This window comes from Heterodontus francisci, chromosome 38 (assembly GCF_036365525.1).
Source record: "Heterodontus francisci isolate sHetFra1 chromosome 38, sHetFra1.hap1, whole genome shotgun sequence".
Classification (NCBI taxonomy): Eukaryota; Metazoa; Chordata; class Chondrichthyes; order Heterodontiformes; family Heterodontidae; genus Heterodontus; species Heterodontus francisci.
Genome location: NC_090408.1, coordinates 29,176,286 through 29,189,564, shown reverse-complemented (window position 1 = coordinate 29,189,564; position 13,279 = coordinate 29,176,286). Strand labels below are relative to the sequence as shown.

General features: G+C 42.5%; 1 protein-coding gene across 3 annotated transcripts in view; it reads left to right on the top strand.

Moving 5' to 3' along the window:
- mapk6 (mitogen-activated protein kinase 6) overlaps nucleotides 1–13,279 on the top strand; it is a 50,027-nt gene that overhangs the window by 13,271 nt on the left and 23,477 nt on the right. The window contains exon 1 of one of the 3 annotated variants that reach the window (XM_068017990.1): nucleotides 10,554–10,791. The exons of 1 other annotated variant lie outside the window; for it this stretch is intronic. The gene's annotated coding sequence lies outside the window, so the exon portion shown is untranslated. Of the gene's footprint in view, nucleotides 1–10,553; nucleotides 10,792–12,482; nucleotides 12,591–13,279 lie in introns of those variants that run through there. One more of the 3 variants, XM_068017991.1, reaches the window with a different exon arrangement.

The following is a 13,279-nucleotide window of genomic DNA, read 5'->3' as shown; positions in this document are numbered from 1 at the left end:
AGCCTATAAATCATAACAACTGTTTTAGCTGGCTTTAGTTCTAGTTTAAATATATATTACAACACTGAAAACCAAAGCAGTTGCCTGCCACATACAAACGATTGGGAAAATACACTGCTCTTGCATAAAAAGGATACATGGATGTGAACAAAACACCTTTAGAAATTTGTATTAAAGGCCTTGTGGTCATGATTGGTTCCACGAAATAGCAACACCAAAGGAAAGTAACGGAGAGAGCATTTTTCCCTCCGCAACTTCCCATCAATTGTTAAAAAAACATGTAGCTCTTTCCAGTAAGTTATTTTTAATTGGCCTCTTTATACATTGAGAAATGGAATTCATAATATCATGATGACATCCATTTCAATGATGAGGAAGTGAAATGACAAATCCGCTGGTGTAATTTGTGGGGTTTCCTGTGGAGCACACCCACTGTCAAGCATTGATATGAATGTAACTGGTCTGTGTCCAGATCAATCAGGAGCTTTCTCTTCTTTCATTCACTTGGTTCCCACTGCCACCACCCACTCCCCCCACCTCGACTCCCTCCCAAGACTGTTTATTGTTTATGCAGAAAAACAGGAACAAAAATAAACAAGAAAACTGAAAATGAAACAGTTTTCTTTTTGCAGACATACTGATACCAGTTTTTATAGCTACTGGGGCACATGAAGATATGAAACCTTTCTTTTAATTAGCATAAGCATACATGTTGTGTTTCAGATAATGTCATGTAATTGCATATGAATCCAGGAGGAATCTAATAATGTGGGGGGCTGTGCTATAATTTATTTGGGAAGAACTGGGGATCAGCAGGTTGGCTGCTGAAACAAAGATCGGAAATGGAATTAATTCAGAGACAGTGGTCTTGTAAAAGGAATGGTTACTCTTGAATATTATTCAAAACCAATTTTTTATATTTATTTATTTTATATATAATGTATATATATAATTGATGAAACTGTGCACTCTGGCGGCCTACTATCGTAAACCGGGTGCTTTTTGCTAATATTCATCCAGAGCAGTATTCGTTTCACTGACAAATTCACATCAAACTAATTCATAGAGTCATAAAGTCATTTATGGCACAGAAAGAGGCCATTCTGCCCATCGGGTCCATCCTGGCTCTCCGCGGAGCAATCCAGTCAGTCCCACTCCCCCGTTTGATCCCTCTGGCCCTGCAAGTTTATTTCCTTCAAGCGCCCATCCAATTTCACTTTGAAATCATTAATCGTTTTCACTTCCACCACCTTCTTGAGCAGCGAGTTTCAGATCATTACTACTCACTGAGTACAAAAGTTCTTCCTCACATTCCCCCCTGCATCTCTTTCCCAAAACCTTCAATCTGTCTCCCATATTCCTTGTACCATCAGTCAATGGGAACAGTTTTTCCTTGTCTACCTTATTTAAGTCTGTCATAATCTTGTACACCTCTATCAAATCTCCACTCGATCTCCTTTGCTCCAGCTTTTCCAACCTAACCTTATAACTAAAATCCCCTAAACCTGGAACCATTTTGGTAAATCTCCTCTGCATCCTCTCAATATGGTTCACTCCACCAAGTTCATGCAATCCGTATATGATCAACTTGAAAGCCTTTTTAATAGTTTCATTAAGAGTTCAAATTCAAATTGCATTGAGGATAATCTGTGCCATTTATATGCTTCATCTCCTAGCATAAGCGAGAGGCATTGAATAATCCCACCTTTGCCTATCCTAAGCACATAATGTAAATTCTCTAGCCTCCTCTGAAACTTGAAATAACACTGTACATAGGCATTTTAATGCTGCAACTGTGTAATAACCCCGACAACCAATTTTATCTGCAGTGCCTGTGGAAGAGTCTGTCACTCTAGAATTGGCCTTTATAGCCACTCCTCGTGCTGCTTCACAAACCACTGACCACCTCTAGGCGCTTGCCCATTGTCTCTCGAGACAAGGAGGCTAAAGATAAAGATAAATGCTGCATCATGTGTCACACATATACCCCTATAATACACTGTGGTGCGTTGATTTTCAGAGGAATGTGAAGTGCCTGGCGGTAAGGAAAATGTTATATATAAATACTGTTCATTGTCGAAAAGATCAAACCTGCATGAGTAAATCAGTATTAATATTGGCCCCAGGACCATAATGACATTTCATACAATTCACTGCCACTTCTCTTCCAGCAATGCCTATCTTGAAGAAGTTCTGCTCTTCTCTTCGACGGGATTTTCGTTTGTCTCTTTTACCTTGTTCACCTTCATTGCTTTCTGACCCTGTCCTATCAACATCTTCACCTTTGTTATCTCTTGCTGCACCCCCGCTTTACTTGCTTAAAACCTTTTACATTTCTAATATTTGTCAGATCTGAAGAAGGGTCACTGACCTGAAACATTAACTCTGCTTCTCTCTGCACAGATGCTACCAGACCTGCTGAGTATTTCCAGCATTTCTTATTTTTATTTCAGATTTCCAGCATGTGCAGTATTTTGTTTTTATTTTATTTCATAACTTGTACTGGTTTTGGTGGAGGGGAAGGGAATGATGTCACAGTGGAGTAGACACAGCCGTAATCCACCTCTGAGTGTAGTGGGGCAAGTGACAGAACAAAACCACTTGGACTTGCTGGATTTTTAGTGGGATTTTATTGCCTTGTTTATGTCACTATGAGCAGGATGCAGTTTTACTGTCACTTTTGCACTAAAGTTTAACATCAATGCTAAAACATAGTTATAACCCAGGAATCAGATTAGCACTGTAAATGCTGAGTGCACTACAGGAGAAGGAATGATTTCATGCTATATCCTCTTGGTCTCTCTATTAGGTGGAAAATATCGTGCTGCTGGGCGATATATTTCAAATTGTGAATTCTTTATTGCTAGTAGGAAGTAAACATAGCAGCAAATTAATTAAACAGATAAAAATACTGATACAGTACTTTTCTTTCCTTTGAACATTCAAGTGTTATCTGAATGTAACTTATCAAATGTTTTAGAATACTTAGATGCCTTTTTGCCAGAATTGCAGATGAAGCAGTATATGGCTCCAAATACCATGGAGTTCCTTCTCACAGTGAGTTGGGTGTATGATCAGCAGCAACCTCAAGGCCTTTCTGCTAAAAGAAGCCTTTCATGTTATAGGCTTGAATTTTGATATAGGACCACCTTCCCTACCATGATACCCCAGGATGGGTTGGCTATTACAGATAATGGCTGTAGCTCGATATGTGCAAATTTACAAGGATTGTCTATGGAATTGATCTAACCAGTTTAACCCTGATAGGTAGGTCATCCTCTGCAGTTAGCACCTACACTCCAAAGTGATCCATGGTATTTTCTTCTACTTGCAGGCTAATCAAGATGAAAGGACCAAAGAAAATATAACAGAAACAGCACTTAACAAAAATCAGTTTAATTTTTTTCATTAGTAAGGGACATTCACAGACAGAATTGTGTGTATTTGCTCAAAGCACCCCCACCCACATAAGACAGAATAAGTAGTGAACAGAGATTAATTTAAGTTTGTCAGCTGTGGAGCAGGAAAACTTCATATAAAGGGATATAAATGTTCAAATGTTACTTAAAGCAGGACAGAACCTAGTTCTGTCAGAATCTGAAACAGAGCCCATCAATTGCACATTTAATAATTCTGTGTTATGGAGGAGAATTGTTTGGATATATTGTATGTCAGATAGACCACAAGTTTAATTCACATCTGGACTTTGACATTGATGAAAGACTAAAAGACCAAATTGCTCGTAAGCCCTTCTCAGCAGATTCTCAGAGCAGTGTAGACAGCTCACTGACACTGCTAAGTAGTGATATAAATCACCAATTGGGATGGGAGATCCTTATACTTATTTTATTTGTTCATGGGATGTGGGCATTGCTGGCAAGGCCAGCATTTATTACCCATCCCTAATTGCCCTTGAGAAGGTGGTGGCCTTCTTGAACCGCTCCAGTCCATGTGGTGTAGGTACACCCTCAGTGATGTTAAGTAGAAAGGTCCAGGATCTTGACCCATTAATAATGAAGGAGCAGCAATATATTTCAAAGTCAGGATGGTGTGTGGCTTGGAGGGGAACCTGCAGGTGGTGATGTTCCCATCTGCCTGCTGCCCTTGTCCTTCTAAGTGGTAGAGGTCGCGGGTTTGGAAGGTGCTGTCGAAGGAGCCTTGGCAAGTTGCTGTAGTGCATCTTGTAAATGGTACACACTGCTGCCACAGTGAGCTGGTGGTGGAGGGAGTGAATGTTTAAGGTAGAGGATGGGGTGCCAATCAAGTGGGCTGCTTTATCCTGTATGGTATCGAGCTTCTTGAATGTTGTTGGAGCTGCATTCATCCAGGCAAGCGGAGAGTATTCCATCATTCTGCTGATGTGTGCTTTAGAAGTCATAGAGTTATACAGCCCAGAAACAGGCCATTCAGCCCATTGTGTCTGTGCCAGCCATCAAGCACCTATCTATTCTAATCCCATTTCCCTGCACTTGGCCCATAGCATTGTATGCTATGGCATTTCAAGTGCACATCTAAATACTTCTTAAATGTTGTGAGGGTTCCTGCCTCTACCACTCCTTCAGTAAGTGTGTTCCAGATTCCAACCACCATCTGGGTGAAATTTATTTTCCTCAAATCCCCTCTAAACCTCCTGCCCCTTATCTTAAAACTATGCCCCCGGGTTATTGACCCGTCCGCTAAGGGAAAACGTTTCTTCCTATCTTTCCTATCAATGCCCCTCATAATTTTGTATACCTCAATCAGGTCCCCCCTCAGCCTTCTCTGCTCTAAGGAAAACAACCCTAGCCTATCCAGTCTCTCTTCATAGCTGAAATGCTCCAGCCCAGTCAACATCTTGGTGAATTTCCTCTGCACCCTCTCCAGTGCAACATCCTTCCTATAGTGTGCTGACCAGAACTGTACACAGTACTCCAGTTGTGGCCTAACTAAAGTTTTATACAGCTCTGCCATAACCTCCCTGCACTTATATTCTATGCCTCGGCTAATAAAGGCAAGTATCCCATGTGCCTTCCTAACCACCTAATCTACCTATGCTGCTGCCTTCAGTGATCTATGGACAAGAACACCTAGGTCCTTCAGACCCTCTGTACTTCCTAGGGTCCTAACATCCATTGAATATTCCCTTGCTTCATTAGTCCTCCCAAAATGCATCACCTCGCACTTCTCAGGGTTAAATTCCATTTGCCACTGCTCCACCCATCTTACCGGCCCATCTATAGTGTTCTGTAACCTAAGGCTTTCCTCCTCACTATTTACAACACCACCAATTTTCGTGTCATCTGCGAACTTACTGATCATACCTCCTATATTCACGTCTAAATCATCAATGTACACTACACACAGCAAGGGTCCCAGCTGCAATCCCTGCAGTATACCACTGGTCACAGGCTTCCACTCGCAAAATCAACCCTCGACCATCATCCTCTGCCTCCTGCCACTAAGCCAATTTTGGATCCAATTTGCCAATTTGCCCTGGATCCCTTGGGCTCTTATCTTCTTAACCAATCTCCCATGCGGGACCTTATCAAAAGCCTTACTGAAGTCCATGTAGACTACATCAACTGCTTTACCCTCATCTACACATCTTGTCACCAGCTCAAAAAATTCAATCAAATTTGTTAGACACGATCTCCCCCTGACAAAGCCATGCTGACTATTCCTGATTAATCCCTGTCTCTCTGAGTGGAGATTAATCCTGTCCCTCAGAATTTTTTCCAATAGTTTCCCTACCACTGATGTTAGACTCACTGGCCTGTAATTACCTGGTTTATCCCTGCTACGCTTCTTGAATAATGGTACATATTCGCTGTCCTTCAGTTCTCTGGTACCTCTCCTGTGGCCAGGAAGGATTTGAAAATTTGTGTCAGAGCCCCTGCTATCTCATCCCTTGCCTGACATAACAGCCTGGGATACATCTCATCTGGGCCTGGGGATTTATCCACTTTTAATCCCGCTAAAACAGCTAATACTTCCTCCCTTTCAATGCTAGTTTGTTCAACTATATCACAATCCCCTTCCCTGATCTCTAAACTTACATCGTCCTTCTCCATAGTGAACACTGATGAAAAGTAATCATTTAAAACCTCACTTATGTCCTCTGGCTCCACACACAGACTGCCACTCTGGTCCCTAATGGGCCCTACTCTTTCCCTGGTTATCCTCTTGCCCTTAATATACTTATAAAATGCCTTGAAATTTTCCTTTATCTTGCCCGCCAGTGTTTTTTTATGTCCCATACTTCGCTCTCCAAATTACCTTTTTAAGTAACCTCCTACACTTTCTATACTCCTCTAGGGCCTCCGCTGTTTTCAACGCTCTGAATCTGCCATAAGCCTCCTTTTTTTTCCTTATCCAATCCTCCTTATAGATGGTGAACAGGCTTTAGGGAGTTAGGAGCTACTCACTACAGAATACTCAGCCTCTGATCTGCTCGTGTACCCACAGTATTTATGTGGCTCATCCAGTTAAGTTTCTGGTCAATGATGATCCCCAGAATGTTGATGGTGGGGTATTTGATGATGGCAATCCTGTTGAATGTCAAGGGTTGGTGGGGGTGGAGGGGTGTGGCGGGTGGTTAGATTTTATCTTGTTGGAGATAGTAATTAACTGGCACTTGTGTAATGCGAATGTTTCTTGCCAAGCCTGATGTTGCCCAGGTCTTGCTGTATTTGGACAAGGGCTACTTCATTATCTGAGGAGTTGCAAATGCAAATGAATACTGTGCAATCATCAGTGAAGATCCCCACTTCTGACCTTAGGTTGGAGAGAATATCATTGATGAAGCAGCTGAAGTTGGGCCTCGGATACTACCCTGAGGAACTCCTGCAGCAATGTCCTGAGGCTGAGATGGTTGGTGTCCAACAATCACAACCATCTTTCTTTGTGTTAGGTATGACTACAGCCAATAGAGAGTCGCCCCCCCACCCCCCACTTCAGTCTTCAGCACTGCAGCTGGGATGTTATCAGGGCCCATAGCATTTGCTGTATTCTGTGCCTTCAGCCATTTCTAGATATCATGTGGAGTGAACTGGATTGGCTGAAGACTGGCATCTGTGATGCTGGGAACCTCAGGAGGAGGCCAAGCAGGATCATCCATTTGACACTTCTGGCTGAAGATTGTTGCAAATGCTTCAGCTTTCTCATTTGCATACACGTGCTTCCATTCAATTTCCTTTGAAATTCCTTCTTGAGCTGGGGAAATACATAATACTGTACTTGTGAACATGCACCACTCTGTACCAGTGTTTACTGAAACCTAAATGTTCCAGTTGATGTATTATTAACACTAACATTTACATAGGAACATAGGCCATTCAACCCATTGAGCCTGTCCTGCCATTCAATACTATCATGGCTGATCATCCACTTCAATGCATTTGCCCACACTATCCCCATATCCCTTTATGTCATTGGTATTTAGAAATCTGTCAATCTCTGCTTTAAATATACTCAATGACTGAGCTTCCACAGCCCTCTGGGGTAAAGCATTCCAAAGATTCACAACACACTGAGTAAAGAAGTTTCTCCTCGTCTCAGTCCTAAGTGCCTTCCCCCTTATTTTGAAATTGTGTCCCCAGTTCTATACTCCACAGCCAGGGGAAACTGCTTACCTGCATCTACCCTGTCTATTCCTTTGAGTATTTTGTAGGTTTCAATTAGATCACCTCTCATTCTTCAAATCTCTAGAGAATACAGGCCCAGTTTCCCCAATCTCTCTTCATAGGACAGTCCCACCATCCTGGGACTAAGTATGATGAACCATCGTTGCACTCCCTCTATGGCAATAATATCCTTCCTAAGGAGACCAAAACTGCACTCGGTACTCCAGGTGCGGTCTAACCAAGGATCTCTACAATTGAAGCAAGACTTCTCTACTCCTGTACTCAAATCCTCTTGCGATAAAGGCTAACATATCATTAGCCTTCCTAATTGCTTGCTGCACCTGCATGTTAGCTTTCAGTGACTAATTGACAAGGACACCCAGGTCCCTTTGTACATCTACACTTTCTAATCTCTTACCATTTAAGAAATACTCTGCACATCTATTCCTCCTACCAAATTGGATAATCTCACATTGTTCCACATTATATTCCATGCCATGTTCTTGCCCACTCACTAAGTCTGTCCAATCCCCTTGAAGCCACTTTGCATTTTCCTCACAACACACATTCCCACCTAGTTTTGTGTCATCCGTGAAGTTGGAAATATTACATTTGGTCCCCATATCCAAATCATTGATTTCTATTGTGAACAGCTGGGGCCCAAGTACTGATCCTTGCAGTACCCCACTAGTCACAGCCTACCAATACGAGAATGACCTGTTTATTCTTACTCTATGCTTTCTGCCTGTTAAACAATCCTTAATCCATGCCAGTATATTACCTCCTATCCCATGTGCTTTAATTTTGCTAACCAACCTCCTGTGGGGGACTTCATCAAAAGCCTTCTGAAAATCCAAGTATACCATGTCCACCAACTCCCCTTTATCAATTCTGTTAGTATCATCTTCAAAAAAATCCAACAGGTTCATCAAACATGATTTCCCATTCATAAATCCATGTTGACTATCCTCAATCAGATCATTATTATCCAAGTGTCCATTTATCACATCCTTTAGAATAGATTCTAGCAATTTCCCTACTACTAATGTAAGACTAACAGGTCTGTAGTTCCCTGTTTTCTCTCTCTCCCTCCCTTCTTAAATAGTGCTATCTTCCAATCTGCAGGAACCATTCCAGAATCTATAGAATTTTGGAAGATGATCACCAATGTATCCACTATCTCCAAAGCTACCTCTATCAACACTCAGGGATGTCGGATATCAGGTCCCGGAGACTTATCAAACTGCAGACCCATTCATTTCTCCAAATAATTACCTAACATGAAAAACAAAAGCAACATACTGCAGATCCTGGAAATCTGAAATGCAGAGAATGCTGGAAATAATTAGCTGGCCAGGCAGCATCTGTGGAGAGAGAAAAAGAGTTAACATTTCAGGTTGATGACAGTTGCTCCACAGATACTGCCTGACCTGCTGAATATTTCCAACATTTTCTGAGTTTGTTTTATGTTACCCAAAATTAGTTAACATGGATGTCAAACAAGTGCCAATCAGAAAATCTAGAATGGAGTTTTCAAGACTAGAAGCAAAATACTGGAGATGCACTCTCTCTGGACTAATTCTTTGCCTTTTATTCTGTGACATCTTTGTCATTTAATCTCTCCTGCCCTCTGCCCTAACACACACCATCCCTTTTGTTCTTCTCTCCACCCCCCTCCCCTCCCTTCCCCTTGCTTAAAGCCTATTACATTTCTAACCTTTGTTAGTTCTGATGAAAGGTCACAGACCTGAAACATTAACTCTGTTTCTCTCTCCGCTATGCTGCCAGACCTGCTGAGCATTTCTAGCACTATTTTTTTTGTTCAAGAGTAGAGTGTATTAAATCCTCAGCCAACAAGACATCGTTTAGGAGAGGAGCACGGCTAATTCTTCCAGAAATATGTCCAGAAGGACGCTCTGGGAACATTCCATACAACAGCATCCAACATATCATGGGATAGGTCAGGTAGCAGTTGGACATCAGCAGTCTGAAGAAGGGTCACTGACCTGAAACGTTAACTCTGCTTCTCTCTCCACAGATGCTGCTAGACCTGCTGAGTATTTCCAGCATTTCTTGTTTTTATTTCAGATTTCCAGCATCCGCAGTATTTTGCTTTTATTATAGCAGTGGACAACCTTGCTTTACCCCTTACAATAATACGGCTCTATGAATCTGCCATCTGGATAACGGAGGCAGCTTTTGGCGATATCAACTCTGCGAGCTGGCACACAGACGGCGCTGTCCTACGATCTAAATTACTCAATACGGGGGAAAAAACCTTATTAAAGCACACTAGGTGAGAATCCAGTTAAACCCAGGACAATGGAAGGCAGCCGTACTCGGGAGTTGTTAAATCACTGAACTAAGCGGACATGATGAGTATAAAGTACATCCACAACACGTGCATCAGATTATTTATATCCGGCGGATTGGGATATCTTGCTTTACACAATTTTAAGAAGCGACGAGAAGTCCCCCTGCCCCCACGTCCCCTAACCTTGAAACCTGATCGAGACTAGTAATTCCGTACATTGAGTTATGGATAGTCAAACTTGCTGCAGATGACCCATAAACCCGAAATAACTCTTGTCAGTTTTGACCTGAAACGTTAACTCTGATACTCTCCTCACAGATGCTGCCACACCTGCTGAGTTTTTCCAGCATTTTCTGTGTTTTATATGTATTTGAAGTATCAGTAGGGGCTGTTTCCGACCAGTTTCTACATGTTTCTGAGAGAGGAATTAAACTCGATGCCTTTCCCCCCCACTTTTAACAGAATGACACATGGAAGAGGAAAAAAAACAGCAGTATTTCGTCTTTCTGCTGTGTTTTGCGGGCAACGGCAATTGTGTAAGACGCGGGGGGATGTGGGCTGGCTCTCTGTTTACGAGCTCGATGCGTCACTGCAGGTTTGACACTGACAATGACATTGACACTGAAACTGATACAAGCGCCGCCTCCGATACAGTAAAACCAGCAGCAGCTGCTGCAATCGCAATTTCAATTCGGCTAGCACTCGCTACTCACAGTGGCTTTGACTTATAGTAAATGAATGAAGAAAGAGTACCCAAATTAAAGAACTAGTGATCGTTCGGTTCTTGAAAACGAGGATTCTTTTCGCCCGGTTGCATGTTAAACTTTAGTAAATAGAGCACAGTGCTTGAATTACCGATATCAAACGCCAAAAATGGTAAGCCGCTTCATAACAAACATGCCAACTTTTAAGTTATTGGAATGATTGTGAAACACGTATATTTCTGGCTCTACCGGCTATATCTCGGATAACGTTGATTGCTATTGGCAAATTGGTTGCAACTGTCCTTGCATTTGCGTGTTCCAGGTTGCAGTCATTCTAATGGCTACATGTAGCTCGCCTCTTGAAAGCGCCTATTGTCGTTCGTAAGTCAATTGGAGTTAAGTGAATTGTTACTGTTTTGTTCGCTGTTAACTGGTGTGTGCAATCAGCATCTCGTCAATTGGTAATATTGTTCAGAAGTTTGACACGCCGTTTCATTTTTTAATCCTCATTTGTTTTTGCTTATAAAGTGGCTGTGCATGTTCAAGAGAGGTTAAAGTGGTTTCCTCGCTGGTTAAGTTTAAACCATTAATACATTTCTCTGACCTATAAGCAATTATTCAGTGCATGAATCTGACATGTCATGCCAGCTATCTATTTTCCAAATCCAGTTACAACATAAATAATTATATATATATATATATATATATATATAGATAGATAAGAATTTTCCTTATTCCCCTTCTAGTTGTGTCCAAGAGTATGTGTGTTATGATACTTAGCTAAAGTATGAAAAAGCTGATGCTACTTAATGGAATGAATAGCCTCACCAAAAAAATACCCTGACATTGTTGTTGGTCTTTAATATAACGTTGTCCATGCTTCTAATGTAAAACAGATTTGGACTGCAAGCAACATCTCTTCCATATAGTCAGGTTTTCCCCTTTAATCCAGAGTAATGTTTGAAATGTAACTGCATTAGCTCCGGTAGTACGGAATATTCTTAGTCGACCTAAATTCCTAAGGAAATAAAACAAATCAAGAAACAACTATTAAAGGTAGTAGGTTATCTCTTCATATAGACAGATATTTAAAGGTGCAATTGAACGTTCATTGTTCAGGTCCGCTGCTTTGGATACTGTTCTTTTGATGACAATGGTGAGAGCAAATGGCACAATCTGACACGGGCAACATTACGTAACCGTGTCAGATTACAGTGCAACTTCAAAAAACAATACCCATTTAATTCATTGTTTGGTCACTTCATTGTATCTGTAGTTACTATGGTAATCTATGTTATTTCATCATTTTTGTCGTGTTGTATGAACTAGGCACTAGGCACAGAATAAAGATGCTTCCAACTGGACTTTTATGTGAACTTTATAGATTAAGTGAAGAGTAAAGCAGACCTTGTTGAACATATGCGCGAGTCAGGCCAAATTATAAAATTGACAGCACCCACCGAAGGTGAGAGGCAGATGCATCTGCAATTGTACAAAGAAAAAGCGAATGTTTAGATCCGTAAACATTTCAAAAAAGAAGTTTACGGTAGCGGTGAAAACTGAAGATATTTGCTCTCCATTTCAAACATTTAACCTGCGGCAGGTTAATATGACAGAGGCGTAATAACTATCCGAGCATTTGCTGCGCCCGAATACATATTTGCACTTGTTTCTGTTATTTGCATTTTCAATGTCACGTAAGTTTTTTTCAAAAAAGGATTGTAGTGGGGAATGTGTAAGTGGGAGGATGGAAATAACCAGGCTGGGGATTGCTGCCTGCTGTTTTAAGCAGTGGGGGGGGGGAGGTTGCGCGGGTTTGAACTTCCCGCCGGCTGCCCAGCGCGCAGGGCCTGTCGGGTAGCGGTGACGCCGCGCGCTGGATGGTGGGTCTCGGTCGCTGCGGCTTAGGTGACGGGGGAACTGAGCAGTGGGGCTGCACTGGAAGCTTTCCTTATGCTTTTGGGACGCCGAGTAAGTTAACGGTGCGGCAGTCGGTGTACCGGCTTTGATTTTCTGTGTGAGGGGGTCGGACTCAGTCTCACTCTCTTTAGGCCGCGCTGTCCTTTGTCTGCGAGTGAAAGGGGCCCCGGGGGGCGGCTGAGGGCGACACCGCGCTTTCCCCTCGCACTTTTCCGCCATTCCCCCGGTCACAGAAGTGGCTTCACTCCGATACTTTACTCGGGACGCGGGGAATTTCCCATCGAACCGGCTTTTTTATTGAACGACGGGGTGAGAAAAATTCTCCAGCCGCTGAGTTGGAGTGATTGACAGTAACGCGAGCCAATCGGAGACAGCGCCGGTTGCAATGGGTGGGGGTTCCCGACCTATCAACGCGCGGCGGGGGCGGGACTTTTAAATTACAATCAAGTTTGGTAGGTCTGCTTTATCAAGTGTGGTGGATCGGCACGGGTTCCTATCAATTCCTCGCAATTGTTTTTAGTGTATGTTGGGGGAAATGAAGACGAGCCTGTCGTTTAAAAACCCAAAGAGTGTGCGGGCACTAGCACCGGCTGAGGTTATTGTTCGTGTCACAGTGACCACAGCCAGGGAAGGCTAAGCTGTTACAGCCCCCATAGGGATGTGCCGCATTGTGTCTCTCCGGCTGCGGCTCCGGACTCCTGACTCTCATTGTTCAGAAACACGAGGTGAGGCTCCAACAA